Source organism: Acipenser ruthenus, chromosome 41 (genome assembly GCF_902713425.1).
Source record: "Acipenser ruthenus chromosome 41, fAciRut3.2 maternal haplotype, whole genome shotgun sequence".
Taxonomy (NCBI): Eukaryota; Metazoa; Chordata; class Actinopteri; order Acipenseriformes; family Acipenseridae; genus Acipenser; species Acipenser ruthenus.
In genome coordinates, this window is record NC_081229.1 from 8390425 (window position 1) to 8407604 (window position 17180).

The following is a 17180-nucleotide window of genomic DNA, read 5'->3' on the forward strand; positions in this document are numbered from 1 at the left end:
CATATTAATGTCATTATATTACACAGATAAAATATATTTGATGTGACGCAGTTGTTAAATGTAATTTACAGCCTGTTTGAATGCAAGCAGTGGCCATCATTGGCTTGTATTGGAAACATCCAGAATGAATTTAAAACAATCTGTGTGTAACTTTTGTTTTCTTTTCAATGAGGATTGATAATAAAATAAGTTTACCTTTTGATTAGTAGCTGTTTTATCGAGCTGTGCTTCATGAAATCAGCTTTGAAGTTACATATGACTATTTGTCTGTCTTGTTTTGTTCATGTGACAGAGAGGAAGATACTTCCTGCTCCTGACTGTCACCGTATGACACCATTGTAATGCCCGAGTGTGTGGGAGCTACTGTATCATCGTGTGACACCATTGTAATGCACCGAGCGTGTGGGAGCTACTGTATCATCGTGTGGCACCATTGTAATGCACCGAGCGTGTGGGAGCTACTGTATCATCGTGTGACACCATTGTAATGTACAGAGCGTGTGGGAGCTACTGTATCATCGTGTGACACCATTGTAATGCACCGAGCGTGTGGGAGCTACTGTATCATCGTGTGACACCATTGTAATGTACAGAGTGTGTGGGAGCTACTGTATCATCGTGTGACACCATTGTAATGTACAGAGCGTGTGGGAGCTACTGTATCATCGTGTGACACCATTGTAATGTACAGAGCGTGTGGGAGCTACTGTATCATCGTGTGACACCATTGTAATGCACCGAGCGTGTGGGAGCTACTGTATCATCGTGTGACACCATTATAATGTACAGAGTGTGTGGGAGCTACTGTATCATCGTGTGGCACCATTGTAATGCACCGAGCGTGTGGGAGCTACTGTATCATCGTGTGACACCATTGTAATGTACAGAGCGTGTGGGAGCTACTGTATCATCGTGTGACACCATTGTAATGTACAGAGCGTGTGGGAGCTACTGTATCATCGTGTGACACCATTGTAATGCACCGAGCGTGTGGGAGCTACTGTATCATCGTGTGACACCATTGTAATGCTCCGAGCGTGTGGGAGCTACTGTATCATCGTGTGACACCATTGTAATGTACAGAGCGTGTGTGGGAGCTACTGTATCATCGTGTGACACCATTGTAATGCACAGAGTGTGTGGGAGCTACTGTATCATCGTGTGACACCATTGTAATTTAGAGTGTGTGGGAGCTACTGTATCATCGTGTGACACCATTGTAATGCACCGAGCGTGTGGGAGCTACTGTATCATCGTGTGACACAATTATAATGTACAGAGTGTGTGGGAGCTACTGTATCATCGTGTGACACCATTGTAATGTACAGAGTGTGTGGGAGCTACTGTATCATCGTGTGACACCATTGTAATGCACCGAGTGTTTGGGAGCTACTGTATCATCGTGTGGCACCATTGTAATGTACAGAGTGTGTGGGAGCTACTGTATCATCGTGTGACACCATTGTAATGTACAGAGTGTGTGGGAGCTACTGTATCATCGTGTGACACCATTGTAATGTACAGAGTGTGTGGGAGCTACTGTATCATCGTGTGACACCATTGTAATGTACCGAGCGTGTGGGAGCTACTGTATCATCGTGTGACACCATTGTAATGTACAGAGTGTGTGGGAGCTACTGTATCATCGTGTGACACCATTGTAATGTACAGAGTGTGTGGGAGCTACTGTATCATCGTGTGACACCATTGTAATGCACCGAGCGTGTGGGAGCTACTGTATCATCGTGTGACACCATTGTAATGCACCGAGCGTGTGGGAGCTACTGTAGTTCCAACTTTAAAAAAAGTGTCGTAAACTCAGCGATCATAGGGTAAAAATAAACATTAGAAACCGTGTGTTTTTTGTATATAGCTACTGTGAGTGAAACCTTGTATCTCAAACTTGTTGTGTCTGGGTGAGTTGGTTGGAGATGAACTGTTAGGCTAGTGAGTTTGAGCATACAATTGATATATTTTACATATTTTTTGAATACTGTATCTTATTTTTGTAATCCCTGTAGTCAAATTCCTTACTTTAATAAATTTATATTAGATCTAATTTCTTTTTTATACCGTCCCCCAAAAAACTATTATTCATTATTTGTATATTTCATCTGATTTTTTTTCTCTTCATTTGATTTCTTTTCTTTCTAGTCTTTTTTATAAATAACATAAGAAATTCTAGAACAAGAAAAGACCATTCGGCCCACCTCTGCTCCGTTAACACTCAGGAGAGGAAAAACAAAGAACTCCTGTGTGAAAAATAATTCTCAGCAGTTACTTTGGTAAACCCCTTGACAATTTTAAATACCTCTTAAGTCCCCTCTGGCTCTCCTCCTTCCTAGGCTGTACAGATTCAGCTCTTTCAGTCTCTCTTCATATGACATGCCCTTCAGTCCTGGAATTAATCGTGTTGCTCTCTGTACTCTCTCCAATGCCTCAATGTCTTTCTTATGATAAGGGGACCAGAACTGGACACACTATTCTAGGTGTGGTCGTACCAGTGCATTGTATAATTAATATAGCTTCTCTTGATTTGAATTCATCTGTCTTGAATATATAACCTAACATTCTATTTGCCTTTTTTATAGCTTCTTAAGAGATTCATGCACTACAACCCCCAAGTACTTTTCATGCATAGCCTCCTCTATTTCATTACTATTCATGCTGTTTTTGTGCCATATGTGCAAGACTTTGTATTTATTCACATGTGTCAGCCCAAGCTTGAATCTTGTCTAAAGCTGTGTGGCAAAGTGGTTTGCAGTGTGCAGGTGTAGAGATGATGCAGTGCTTAAACAAGGACAGACAACAAAGAACCGGTGAAATTATGGTTTATTTATAATCCAAAGTCTGATGACAACAGTAAAGAATAATGAGAACTGGCTGTACACAATGATGTGTCTTGCCCAGTTAAATCCAGGGGTTCAGTCCCGAAACAGTAACCACGGTATTTAAACACACACAGTGAACACAAACACGGTCACAAGGGTAAAGTGAGTGCTGTAGTGCTCGTGGTGCAGCTGCAGTTTATCAAGTGCAGTGTTGTTCGTGTTTAGTGCTGGTCTGTAGCGACAGCTCCGGATCGTGATAGCCGTCTAATAACAAGAAACAAGATACAATTAGACACGACAAACAAAGAAAACACTCCTGATTTAGAACACGGCTCCCCTTGAAAACTAGGAAATTATTATTATTTATTTCTTAGCAGACGCCCTTATCCAGGGCGACTTACAATTGTTACAAGATATCACATTATTTTTTACATACAATTACCCATTTATACAGTTGGGTTTTTACTGGAGCAATCTAGGTAAAGTACCTTGCTCAAGGGTACAGCAGCGGTGTCCCCCACCTGGGATTGAACCCAAGACCCTCCGGTCAAGAGTCCAGTGCTCTCCTTCTGGGTTCGCATTAACCATAACAAAAGGAACAGATCACCTCGCTACGTCCCTGTGGCAAAGTGGTTAGCCGTGTGCAGGTGCAGGTGATTAGTAATCAGAGAGACAATGATAAATCCAGGTGCAATGGCGTTTTATTTTTAAACCCAAAGGCCTGATGGCAAACAGCAGTAAACAATAAACAATGAGAAGCGATACAGCGGCGTGTATTGTTTTATTTGTAATCCTCGGGTTGGCCCTGAAATAATAGTCCCGTTCTTTTAAACACCCACTGCTAACCATCCACAAAGTGAAACTGATGAGGTCACTTATGCTATAGATTCCAGCACAAGCGGTGGAGAAACAGGCCAGTCAGCAAGCCCTAAATAGTTTGTACCACTCAAAACATCAAAGAGAAAGAGGACTATTGCAGTCTGTAGTAACCCAAAAGCCTGAGATAGTTGGGTTACTATTCGTAGTAACCAAACTATCTCAGGCTGTTGGGTTACTACGGACTGCAATAGAGAACAACCCAACCAGAGACATGATACAATTGATTAGGGAAGAAAATCAAAGGTCTAGGGACCATGAAGCACAATAGTTTCAAATGCTTATACAACAAACACCACACACAGGATGGCCATCTCAAGGTCCACATCCCCAATGGCCCAACGTGACATTGGTTTCTCGAAATCAAAGAACAAATGAGTATGGTTAGTATGATCATCCTCAGTCAGTGTCCCCAGTATCAGTCCAGCAAGATGTGTCAATGAGACAGACGCCACAGTCAACTCCCTTGCTTGATTCACGTGGAACGTCATCTCCTGTTTCTCCACATGTTTCAACCAATATCTGATCATGATTCATACGAAACAAACATGACTTATAGACGACTGTGATTCGTTAACACTAGAAGGACCGGAGATATACTCATGCCTAGAAGCCCTGCAGCAGTCTTTCTGACAGTTGTATTCAAAACACTGAATAACAAAAGGATAAACAAACAGTCAGATGTAATTATTTTTTTTTATTGAGTATGTCACAAATATCTGAACAACTGAAGCATATATATATATATATATATATATATATATATATATATATATATATATATACACAGACATGCTTAAATTTGTTGGTACCCTTAGAGCTCATTAAAATAATGCTTCATTCCTCCTGAAAAGTGATGAAATTAAAAGCTATTTTATCATGTATACTTGCACATGCCTTTGGTATGTCATAGAATAAAGCAAAGAAGCTGTGAAAAGAGATGAATTATTGCTCATTCTACAAAGATATTCTAAAATGGCCTGGACACATTTGTTGGTACCCCTTAGAAAAGATAATAAATAATTGTATTATAGTGATATTTCAAACTAATTAGTTTCTTTAATTAGTATCACACATGTCAAACTACCTGTCAACAGGTGCAGAAGTCTCATTGAGAGCTACAGAAAACGTTTGGTTGCAGTGATTGCCTTTAAAGGTTGTGCAACAAAATATTAGGTTAGCGGTCCCATCATTTTCGTCCATGCCATTTTCATTTGTTTTCTTATTTACAATATTATGTTGAATAAAAAATCAAAAGCAAAGTCTGATTTCTATTAAATATGGAATAAACAATGGTGGATGCCAATTACTTTTGTCAGTTTCAAGTTATTTCAGAGAAAATTGTGCATTCTTCGTTTTGTGCGGAGGGGTACCAACAAATTTGAGCATGTCTGTGTCGCTGTGTGTGTGTCTATATATATATATATATATATATATATATATATATATATATATATATATATATATATATATATATATATAAGCTCAAAGAGCCAGCTGCCCTCTTTCTAGTAGCTTTCGAGGAGGCTGTGTGGTCCAGTGGTTAAAGAAACAGGCTTGTAACCAGGCGGTCCCCGGTTCAAATCCCACCTCAGCCACTGACTCATTGTGTGACCCTAAGCAAGTCACTTAACCTCCTTGTGCTCCGTCTTTCAGTTGAGATGTACTTGTAAGTGACTCTGCAGCTGATGCATAGTTCACACACCCTAGTCTCTGTAAGTCGCCTTGGATAAAGGTGTGTGCTAAATAAACAAATGGACATTACATAAGCAAATAAGATGTCCTTTTTTTGGAATACCATGTTCTTTATCAAAAACACGTAGCTTTCGAGTTAAGGGGAATAAAAGCAATGAATAGAGAACAAGGGGTAATCGGGAAATAGGCAATAAGCATTACAAGAGCCAATCAAATCGCGTCACCTAATGGCCTCTCTCTCTCTCTCTCTCTCTCTCTCTCTCTCTGATCACAATGTGTTGACGTCATATTCCTCCGACAGACAAGAACCAATCAAAACGCGAGACTGTTAAGCAGTTCCATCCCCAAAACCGGGGCTGCGTCATACCTCCGCGTCTTTTCAAAGAGAAGAACAACAACAAACGATAGAAATTTAAAAGAAAAAAGATTGAGCTCCGCAGAGTTGTTTTTAATTTATTTAACATTTCGGTGCGCACCAGTTGACAAGGCGTGGACGATAAATAAAAAAAGTAAGTTCCATGTTGTTGTTTTTAATTGGTGTTTGGTTGTTCTCGACGCAGTGGTGTTTTGCTGTTAGCCGCGGGTTTTTCAGCCGGTCAGTGTTTCTGTGCAGCGCAGGTATGTGATGTTCTCGTCATGGGTAGCTAGTAATGTCAGCGCGGTGTTGATGTGGTTTAACCTGCTGAACTCGGATGCGCGCAACCTCTCGATGCTCTCCTAGTGTCTGGGATAAATCCCGACTGAACTGAACAGATACTGTACGAAACTACACGTGATTGTAGATTCATATTGAATATAAACTACATGGAAACGCATTGCGCGCTGAGAGATAAGCACGTCTGTCTGTGTTAATAACTTTATAAAACATAATGTTTTTGATTACCCTATATATATATATATATATATATATATATATATATATATATATATATATATATATATATATATTTTAATTTGATTTATTTATTAACTGCAGATGTCTTAAACTAAATGATACAGACGCGGTTGTTTAAAACTAAGTGATACAGACGCGGTTGTTTTAAACTAAATGATACAGATGTGGTTGTTTTAAACTAAATGATACAGACGCGGTTGTTTTAAACTAAATGATACAGACGCGGTTGTTTTAAACTAAATGATATAGACGCGGTTGTTTTCGTTATTTTGAGAAAAGGTATTTAGAGTGTCGCGCTACAGGAAGTGGCTGAAAGCCGGTGTAGGTGCAGAACGTGGTACATCATCAGAATGTGGTACTGGTACCAAAACTTGATCCGTGTGACGTTAAAAAATGGTACACTGTCAGTGTTGTGATTGACTGCTGCACAAATCACTAGGAATAAGACAAACTGTGGTTCACCCACAAAATGGTATATGTTTACAATGTTAGATAACACCATTTGTTGCTCATCAGTTAGTCACATATTTGCTGAATTGGTTATATATATATATATATATATATATATATATATAGCTCTGGAAATAATTTTGCAGTGGTCTCTTAATTATCAGTTTCTCTGGTTTTACTATTTATAGGTATGTGTTTGGGTAAAATGAACATTTTTGTTTTATTCTATAAACTACTGACAACATTTCTCTCAAATTCCAAATAAAAATATTGTCATTTAGAGCATTTATTTGCAGAAAATGATAACTGGTCAAAATAATAAAAAAGATGCAGTGTTGTCAGACCTCGAATAATGCAAAGAAAATAAGTTCATATTCATTTTTAAACACCACAATACTAATGTTTTAACTTAGGAAGAGTTCAGAAATCAATATTTGGTGGAATAACCCTGATTTTCAAGCACAGCTTTCATGCGTCTTGGCATGCTCTCCACCAGTCTTTCACATTGATGTTGGGTGACTTTATGCCACTCCTGGCGCAAAAATTCAAGCAGCTCGGCTTTGTTTGATGGCTTGTGACCATCCATCTTCCTCTTAAACATATTCCAGAGGTTTTCAATGGGGTTCAGGTCTGGAGATTGGGCTGGCTATGACAGGGTCTTGATCTGGTGGGCCTCCATCCACACCTTGATTGACCTGGCTGTGTGGCATGGAGCATTGTCCTGCTGGAAAAACCAATCCTCAGAGTTGGGGAACATTGTCAGAGCAGAAGGAAGCAAGTTTTCTTCCAGGACAACCTTGTACTTGGCTTGATTCATGCGTCCTTCACAAAGACAAATCTGCCCGATTCCAGCCTTGCTGAAGCACCCCCAGATGAGTCCAATTTTCAGCTTTGCCCAACACCTGGTCGTCTAATGGTTAGACGGAGACCTGGAGAGGCCTACAAGCCACAGTGTCTCGCACCCACTGTGAAATGTGGTGGAGGATCGGTGATGATCTGGGGGTGCTTCAGCAAGGCTGGAATCGGGCAGCTTTGGCATGAATTGTAAGGTCTAAACAGAATTAAAAAATAACTTAATACAGTCGGCAAAATTCCTTAGTAACAAAACTAATCTGTACACAAAATATTAAGGCATCGGGTGTTCGATGTGCTTTTAGTACTCGCATACACACACATGCGCACACACACGCGCGCACACACACACACACGTGTGGAAGGCCACACTATTTAGTGCATCTTCAAATATTTAGTACATGCAGGGGCACTGGCCCCTCCAATAATCATCTCCAAAATATTGATTTCTGCCCTTTCTGTCACTGACACTCACACACTAAACGTATTTCCTCATAAAGTGTAGTTATGGTCGTGTGTGTACTTGGTTTGCACATGTCCCCCCCCCCCCCCCCCCCCCAATAAGAAATAAGTAATAATAATAATAACGTGCAGTTAAGGACTGGCGCTTGTGTCCCTTTAATGTTTGAGTCCAGCTGTAGTAGTACAATTAGTGGATAAACCGCACATTTTAAAAATGATGCTATTTTATGCTAAACTGAAAACTGTTAATATACTAAAGGGAAAGCACTTGTGAAGCTGAATCGAGAGCTTCAATGCAGAGTTCCTGAAATGCAGTGTGATTTATTCGTACACCACATTGAGCCTGTTTTAACGCTCGGGAATCGGACAATGCAATGTCTTTGTCAGAACTCATGAAGCTCTGTAAAGAACATGACCTGGACTTCTGTATCCTGATGTATTCCACCTACAGGTGCTTTGGGCCGCACTACCTGTTACAGCTGCAACTGCAGAAAGATGTGTCAGTGATAAAAAGCTCCACAGCGTATGGAGTTTCATTGAAATGGCGAGTGTAATGCTATTTATTTATATAACCATATCAACACACACCACACACATTGTGTGTGTATATATATAGATATATATATGGTTTTTTGTTTTGTTTGTTTAATGTGTCTCCCCAATTGCGGTGTTTATTTCACATGCCCCTGAGTACACACGTTGATTTTGATAAATACATTAACTACATGTTCTAAACAAATGTAAATGAACTACGTATTTTTCTACGTAGGGGCTGGTCATTTTACAGTCATGCAGCGTCATTACAAGAGTAGCCAGTCGCCTTTGGGATAACATCTTTTTAATTTCAGACTTTTTACGGTTAGAAAAAAAAATCAAGAATAATGAAAATTGCAAACCATGCCGGTGAGAGATTTTCTTCCACAGTGCAAATCTAGATTTGCTGAGTGCTGCCGACTTCTTGAGACAGACAGTGTTGAGCGTGACACGGTTCAATTTGCATTGACAATGTACTAAATTGACATTGTCGTGTTTCTTTACAAACACAAAAATAAATACAAAAACAAACATTTTAACAAAAACACTTGCTCACAGAGTGAAATCAAACAGTTAAAACAAAACAAAGTCACGAACACTAAAAGAAACAAAACAGACCCTGGGTCAGGCTGGGCAGTTTCCTTCACTGTTTCTGCACAAGGTTTTTAAACAATAACAAAACATCAGATTTTTTAAAAATACAAAACAAAACACAAGGCTGCGCTGTCATATTTATACATTCTATTAATAATACAGTCATATTTATACATTCTATTAATAATACAGTCATATTTATACATTCTATTAATAATACAAAGCCTCTATACAAGCAGGGCTTTGCCCTGCCCCCGCTAATAGTGTGCAGGGCTCTCTCCTGCTGCCCTGCTGCAGGCTCTCTTACAACCGTATTGTCAATAAAATGCACAGTACTACTGAATTTATAATACTTTTCATTGTACTGTCAATGAAATTTGATTTCAGTGTTACTGTAGCTTCAGTAGAAACTCAGTATGCATTTGGCATTATTTTATTACTGTAACGTCAAGCTTGGCAAATGTCTATGATGTTCTTTGAGCGCTGGATGCGGAAGCAGCTATCTTGTTTGTTTATGTCCGTGTTATGTCTGTGGTGAAGGGACTATCTGTATTGCTCAGATCCGACTCCTTTTTTTTTTTTTTCGCCTGCTATCGGTCTCACTCAGCCATTGAAAGCTTTTCTCTGCTTTTTCCTGAGAAAAAACAACTAGAGACCTGTGCTTGGCATCTTTTTGATGATGTCGGACCGGAAAGGAAAAATTGTAATGCTGGACCTGGTCCGACATAGGGCCACAAATGGTTAAACTTTTTCAACAGATAAAATTGTATGATATTATAAATTTATTACAAGAAATTCTGTGTTCCTTCAATAGTAAAGCCACTCCTGCTATAATGCCAGATTGTGTCTGTCCCTTGAATGCCCTTCATAACACTGTATTTAAATAGATACATAATTATTTTTTCAGCAGCTACTAAACAGAATCCCGTGTGCTGCCATGGACAGTGTGAAGATGGACTCTGTCCAGATTAAAGAGGAGTTCCCTGAACTTGAACCTGCCCCCATTAGAGTGGAGTTCTCTGGGCAGGCTTCCCTCCCCATTAAACAGGAGCTCTGTGAGATGCAATGTGAGAGCAGCCAGCCAGAGGTCTCTGACATTAAAGCTGAGCACAATGAACTGGAGATCCCCCAGATGGAAGAATCCCTTCCTGTGAAACAAGAAGAGGTGCTGGAAACTGTCCGTATTAAACAGGAGCCCCCTGAAGTAGAGTTTGAGCACATGGAACCAGGGAAGGAAGAATCTGAGAACTTCAAACCAAACATCCCTGAGCTGGATCCTGTGTGCCTGCGGGAGTGTAGCGTGGTGCTGGAGAGAATCTGCGTGAGAGAGCAAGGCGCTGGAGAGGAAGGCTCTCCCAACAGCATGCAAGGAGGTGGAAAGGAAGACGGGCGCTCCCATTCAGAATGCAGTCTAGCAGGTGAGTGACTCCCAGTAGCTGTGACATTGTCATTCTAGATTGGGTGAAATCCACAGTGTGGTTGAGAGGGAGGGAGCATATTGGTTAGATTACTTTTAAAATCTGTCCAATCAGAATACTGATCTAAAAATGACTAATCTATTTGAACACTTTAAAAGTAAATGGTATTTACTCTGGTCCCTCCGCAGTCAGATATGCGACAGATTACTGGATTTGTATTTGATTGGTTTTACAGACTAGTTTTAAACATATAAAAGACAAATCACATGAGCCTATGCTGTAGTCAGATATACATTGATTTAGGCAGACAGATTCCAGAATAGCCAGGCTCTGGACTGTAGAGGGGATCACACCATTAATTTCAATAGGGATTAGATCGGGACCCCAAAATCATACCGAATTAGAATGCTGGTTTGTAGAGGGGCTGGATTAGACAGGGCTCTACAGCTATGCACAAAAGCTTTGCATCTCCTACAATTGTAGGATTGAGGCATAATAAAAAAACATATAAACATCAGTTAGACCTTTCATTTAGCATCATGTAATCAAAGAAACTACTAAATTATATTGGAAAAGTCCACCGGAAGCCACAATAGTAGCACAGTATGTTAGATTTCAATGTCACATTGCATATTTTTTTTATTTTTTATTGTCGCCATCCTCAAATTCTAGGTGTTTCTAAACTTTTGTCTGTAGTGTAGGTTGCTGATGCATTTACAGTCTGTGTAACTGTATAAAATAAACTGCTTGTGTTTCTGTCTGTATACTGGAGTCCTGTAACCCACTGTGTTGGGATTCAATTATAGGAATGATAAATAGAGAGAACTGAATTAACAAAACACATAAACCCTGCATGTGTAATGTAATGCTATGGCATGGGGCTGCACATTTCTAATGCACCGTGATGTATATCTGTACAACAATAAACAAGATGATTCCAAACAGAGAGAGGGAGGGAGCCGTTCCAGTCTCCAAGGACATCATTGACAGCTGATGCGGATTACACTGCAGTTCAGTGTATGCATCTGTACAGACCCCAAGATTAGAAAAAACTCCATGATGAGAGAGATATCATTGTAATCTAATGCTGAGGAGAAAGATATATTGTAGGGTTTGTCAGGGGAAATAGACCTGAAACATTACAGGAGAACTTCACAGTCAGATTTTGATCCCAGGGCTCGGTTTCACCAGCATCAGTCTTTACTGACTTTGCTTTCACACAGAAAGGCTTTATGTTTAACTTTGCATTTTTAAACTGGTGTAACCCAGAGCAAACCCCACAGCTAAAATGCACACACTTTAATCCAGGGGTTCCAAACAGCACCACCTTCAGGCCGCGGGTGCAATGACATTCTATGTGTTTTTTTCTATTAATAGCGATAAGCAGGCGTCGGCAGCAGCTGTAATTATAGAAAAATAAAGTGTAGCAAGGGAGTATCGGCGGACTGTCAATCAAAGCAGAAATTCACAAATCAGAGCTAACAGATTGCCTTCCTGTAGGCGGGATGTAGAGCGAGAGCTCTGACAATAGGGCGGTGTTGAGGTCATGTGATCGCTCTGCTGGCAGATGTAAAAAGTGTGTTCAGTATTCATAACATTACAATATGTCGAATCCGCCACCAAAGAATACGTTTTGCAAAGTATAAAGAAAAGAAAAGGCAGCTGCAGGAGTTTGAATTTTTAACTCTGTGCATATTCTATGTGATTTCCATCTGTCACATTATTTATTCAAATGAATAAAGGACAGTTTAGATTAGCTTTATTTATCATGTTACAGGTTTAAACATAGAAAATGTTTTTAATTTGACATTTTCCCCAGGAGTGCTAATAGTGGGCCACAGCGCCTGATGCAGCTGAACAGGTGGGCCTCGGGTAAAAAAAATTGGGAACCCCTGCTTTAATCCACTCCCCCACCCAGGCACATACCCTAAGCCTACAAGCAGCCCCTCTTACTGTCTTTCTTGTTCATATTTTCCAGGTTCCAGTCCAGCAGCTAAGAGGACGGCCGGTGGTGAATATTCTGACTGTGGGAAAGGTTTCACCCAGTTAGGACGTTTAAAAATACACCAGCAAATTCACACAGGAGAGAAACCGTATTGCTGCTCTGACTGTGGGAAGAGTTTCAGTCGCTTAGGAAACCTGAAAACACACCAGCAAATTCACACAGGAGAGAAAACATATCGCTGCTCTGACTGTGGGAAAAGTTTCAGGGAAAGAGGAACCCTGAGAAATCACGAGCGAATTCACACAGGAGAGAAACCTTATTGCTGCTCTGACTGTGGGAAGAGTTTCAGTCAATCAGGACCCCTGAAAGCACACCAGCAAATTCACACAGGAGAGAAACTGTATTGCTGCTCTGACTGTGGGAAGAGTTTCAGAAATTCAGGAAAACTGAAAACACACCAGCGAATTCATACAGGAGAGAAACCGTATTGCTGCTCTGACTGTGGGAAGAGTTTCCCCGTATTGCTGCTCTGACTGTGGGAAGAGTTTCCGAGTTTCAGAAAAACTGAAAACACACCAGCGAATTCACACAGGAGAGAAACCATATTGCTGCTCTGACTGTGGGAAGAGTTTCAGTCTGTTAGGACACCTGAAATCACACCAGCAAATTCACACAGGAGAGAAACCGTATAGCTGCTCTGACTGTGGGAAGAGTTTCAGAAATTCAGGAACACTGAAAATACACCAGCGAATTCATACAGGAGAGAAACCGTATTGCTGCTCTGACTGTGGGAAGAGTTTCAGTCAGTTAAGTAACATGAAAACACACCAGTTAACTCACACAGAAGAGAAACCATATTGCTGCTCTGACTGTGGGAAGAGTTTCAGAGAAAGAGGAACCCTGACAAAACATGAGCGAATTCACACAGGAGAGAAACCGTATTGCTGCTCTGACTGTGGGAAGAGTTTCAGAAATTCAGGAAAACTGAAAACACACCAGCGAATTCACACAGGAGAGAAACCGTATAGCTGCTCTGACTGTGGGAAGAGTTTCAGTCTGTTAGCAAACCTGAAAACACACCATAAAATTCACACAGGAGAGAAACCATATCGCTGCTCTGACTGTGGGAAGAGTTTCAGAGTTTCAGGAAAACTGAAAACACACCAGCGAATTCATACAGGAGAGAAACCATATTTCTGCTCTGACTGTGGGAAGAGTTTCAGGCATGCAGACTCCCTGAATAAACACCAGCGAATTCATACAAGAGAGAAACCGTATCGCTGCTCTGACTGTGGGAAGAGTTTTAGTCAGTTAAGTAACCTCAAAAAACACACCAGCAAACTCACACAGGAGAGAAATTGTATCAGTGCTCTGACTGTGGGAAGAGTTTCAACAAGTTAGGACATCTTCAAACACACCAGTGAATTCACACCAGAGACAAACCCTAAGGACCATGTTCATTCAGAAAGAAACATTACCTTACATCAGTGCTCCAGATAAGGTTTGGGGTCTAGGAGTAACTTACCCTCTAATTTTAACACAGAGTAAAATGTATTTTCAGTGGGTAAAATGCAACATTTCTTTGAAGTCCTGAGTAATCTCGATAAATACTGTACAATCTTTGATGCTAATGGGCAGGCATTAAAAAAGAGCCTTCCATTTTAAATGCAGTGTTTCTTTGAACTACAGTACAACCACAGCTCTACAAGGTTCTGTATCGGCTCAGCACATTTATTTTCCAGGTATCACACTGACTCTGCAAATCAATTACATTATATTTTAACATTAACCTCTTTTGCGATAGGGACGTACCTGGCACGTCATGATTAAAAACATGGTTAAAAATGTTTAAAAAAAAAATAAAAATCTGGATTGCTGTGGCTCATCGAGGAGTTATTACACAACATATTAATGTCATTATATTACACACATAAAATATATTTGATGTGATGCAGTTGTTAAATGTAATTTACAGCCTGTTTGAATGCAAGCAGTGGCCATCTTTGGCTTGCACTGGAAACATCCAGAATGAATTTAAAACAATCTGTGTGTAACTTTTGTTTTCTTTTCAATGAGGATTGATAATAAAAAAAGTTTACTGTATCATCGTGTGACACCATTGTAATGTACAGAGCGTGTGGGAGCTACTGTATCATCGTGTGACACCATTGTAATGTACAGAGTGTGTGGGAGCTACTGTATCATCGTGTGACACCATTGTAATGTACAGAGTGTGTGGGAGCTACTGTATCATCGTGTGACACCATTGTAATGCACCGAGCTTGTGGGAGCTACTGTATCATCGTGTGACACCATTGTAATGTACAGAGCGTGTGGGAGCTACTGTATCATCGTGTGACACCATTGTAATGTACAGAGTGTGTGGGAGCTACTGTATCATCGTGTGACACCATTGTAATGTACAGAGTGTGTGGGAGCTACTGTATCATCGTGTGACACCATTGTAATGCACCGAGCTTGTGGGAGCTACTGTATCATCGTGTGACACCATTGTAATGTACAGAGTGTGTGGGAGCTACTGTATCATCGTGTGACACCATTGTAATGCACCGAGCTTGTGGGAGCTACTGTATCATCGTGTGACACCATTGTAATGTACAGAGCGTGTGGGAGCTACTGTATCATCGTGTGACACCATTGTAATGCACCGAGCTTGTGGGAGCTACTGTATCATCGTGTGACACCATTGTAATGTACAGAGTGTGTGGGAGCTACTGTATCATCGTGTGACACCATTGTAATGCACCGAGCTTGTGGGAGCTACTGTATCATCGTGTGACACCTTTGTAATGTACAGAGTGTGTGGGAGCTACTGTATCATCGTGTGACACCATTGTAATGTACAGAGTGTTTGGGAGCTACTGTATCATCGTGTGACACCATTGTAATGCACCGAGCGTGTGGGAGCTACTGTATCATCGTGTGACACCATTGTAATGTACAGAGTGTGTGGGAGCTACTGTATCATCGTGTGACACCATTGTAATGCACCGAGCGTGTGGGAGCTACTGTATCATCGTGTGACACCATTGTAATGCACCGAGCTTGTGGGAGCTACTGTATCATCGTGTGACACCTTTGTAATGTACAGAGTGTGTGGGAGCTACTGTATCATCGTGTGACACCATTGTAATGTACAGAGTGTTTGGGAGCTACTGTATCATCGTGTGACACCATTGTAATGCACTGAGCGTGTGGGAGCTACTGTAGCTGCAACTTTTATAAAAATAAATAAATACATAAAACATTTTGTCCAGTGTCGTAAACTCAGTGATCATAGGGTAAAAATAATCATTAGCAACCGTGTGTTTTTTGTATATAGCTACTGTGAGTGAAACCTTGTATCTCAGACTTGTGTCTGGTTGAGTTGATTGGCGAGAAACTGTTAGGCTAGTGAGTTTGAGCATACAATTGATATATTTTACATATTTTTCAAAGACTGTATCTTACTTTTGTAATCCCTGTAGTCATAGTTCTTTTATAAATTTATATTAGATCTAATTTCATTTTTCTACCGACCTCCCCCCCAAAAAAAAAATTATTATTAATTTTTTGTATATTTCATCTGATTTTTTTTCTTCATTTGATTTCTTTCTTTTCTTTCTATTCTTTATACATAAAAATCATAAAAACGCCTTTCTAAAAAAGTAATTCTTTAAATTAGCTTTAAAAACACTCAAAGAAGCTGAGTCCCTGATCTCTAGTGGAATAGAGTTCCATAATTTGGGATCATAGCAACAGAAGGCCCTGTCGCCCATAGAGCGCAGGCGAGCAGGCGGGACACACAGCAGTCTGAGATCAGCAGAGCAGAGATAAAAGATCTGACAGAGAAGTTGGAGAGTAGCCCATGAAGAGCCTTATATGTCAGCATTCAAAATTTTAAAATCAATTCTAAACCTGATAGGCAGCCACTGCAAGGCCTCCAAGACAGGAGTGATGTGATCTCTTGAGCGGGACCGAGACAAAATTCTGGCTGCAGAGTTTTGAACAAATTGAATTTTAGTGAGGATGCTATTAGACACCCCAGCGAGCCGGGTGTTACAGTAATCGATCCTGGAGAAAACAAAAGCATGAAGCAGTTTTTCAGCTGCAGGTAGAGAAAGCATGGGACGCAGTCTGGCAATATTTCTAAGGTGAAAAAAAAGAAACCTTGACAATATTCAGCACATGCGATTCAAAAGTTAAATTTTAGATCTGAACTCAAGCATGGTTCCATCAACAGTCAGATTTAAAGCATTGGTTATTCCTAGCTGGCGGGGAGTACCTAACAACATTACATCAGTCTTGTCACAAGGTGTAAAAAGGTGTAAATACCTCTATAAGTCGCCTCTTGCTCTCCTCCTTCCTAGGCTCTACAGATTCAGCTCTTTCAGTCTCTCTTCATATGACATGCCCTTCAGTCCTGGAATTAATCGTGTTGCTCTCTGTACTCTCTCCAATGCCTCAATGTCTTTCTTATGATAAGGGGACCAGAACTGGACACACTATCCTAGGTGTGGTCGTCCCAGTGCATTGTATAATTAATATAACTTCTCTTGATTTGAATTCATCTGTCTTGAATATATAACCTAACATTCTATTTGCCTTTTTTATAGCTTCTTAAGAGA

The 17180-nt window shown here is 40.4% G+C and overlaps 1 pseudogene; it reads left to right on the plus strand.

The window, feature by feature from the left end:
* Nucleotides 1-15803, plus strand: part of LOC131696848 (zinc finger protein 160-like) — a 33027-nt pseudogene extending 17224 nt beyond the window's left edge.
* Nucleotides 15804-17180: the final 1377 nt, after the last annotated feature.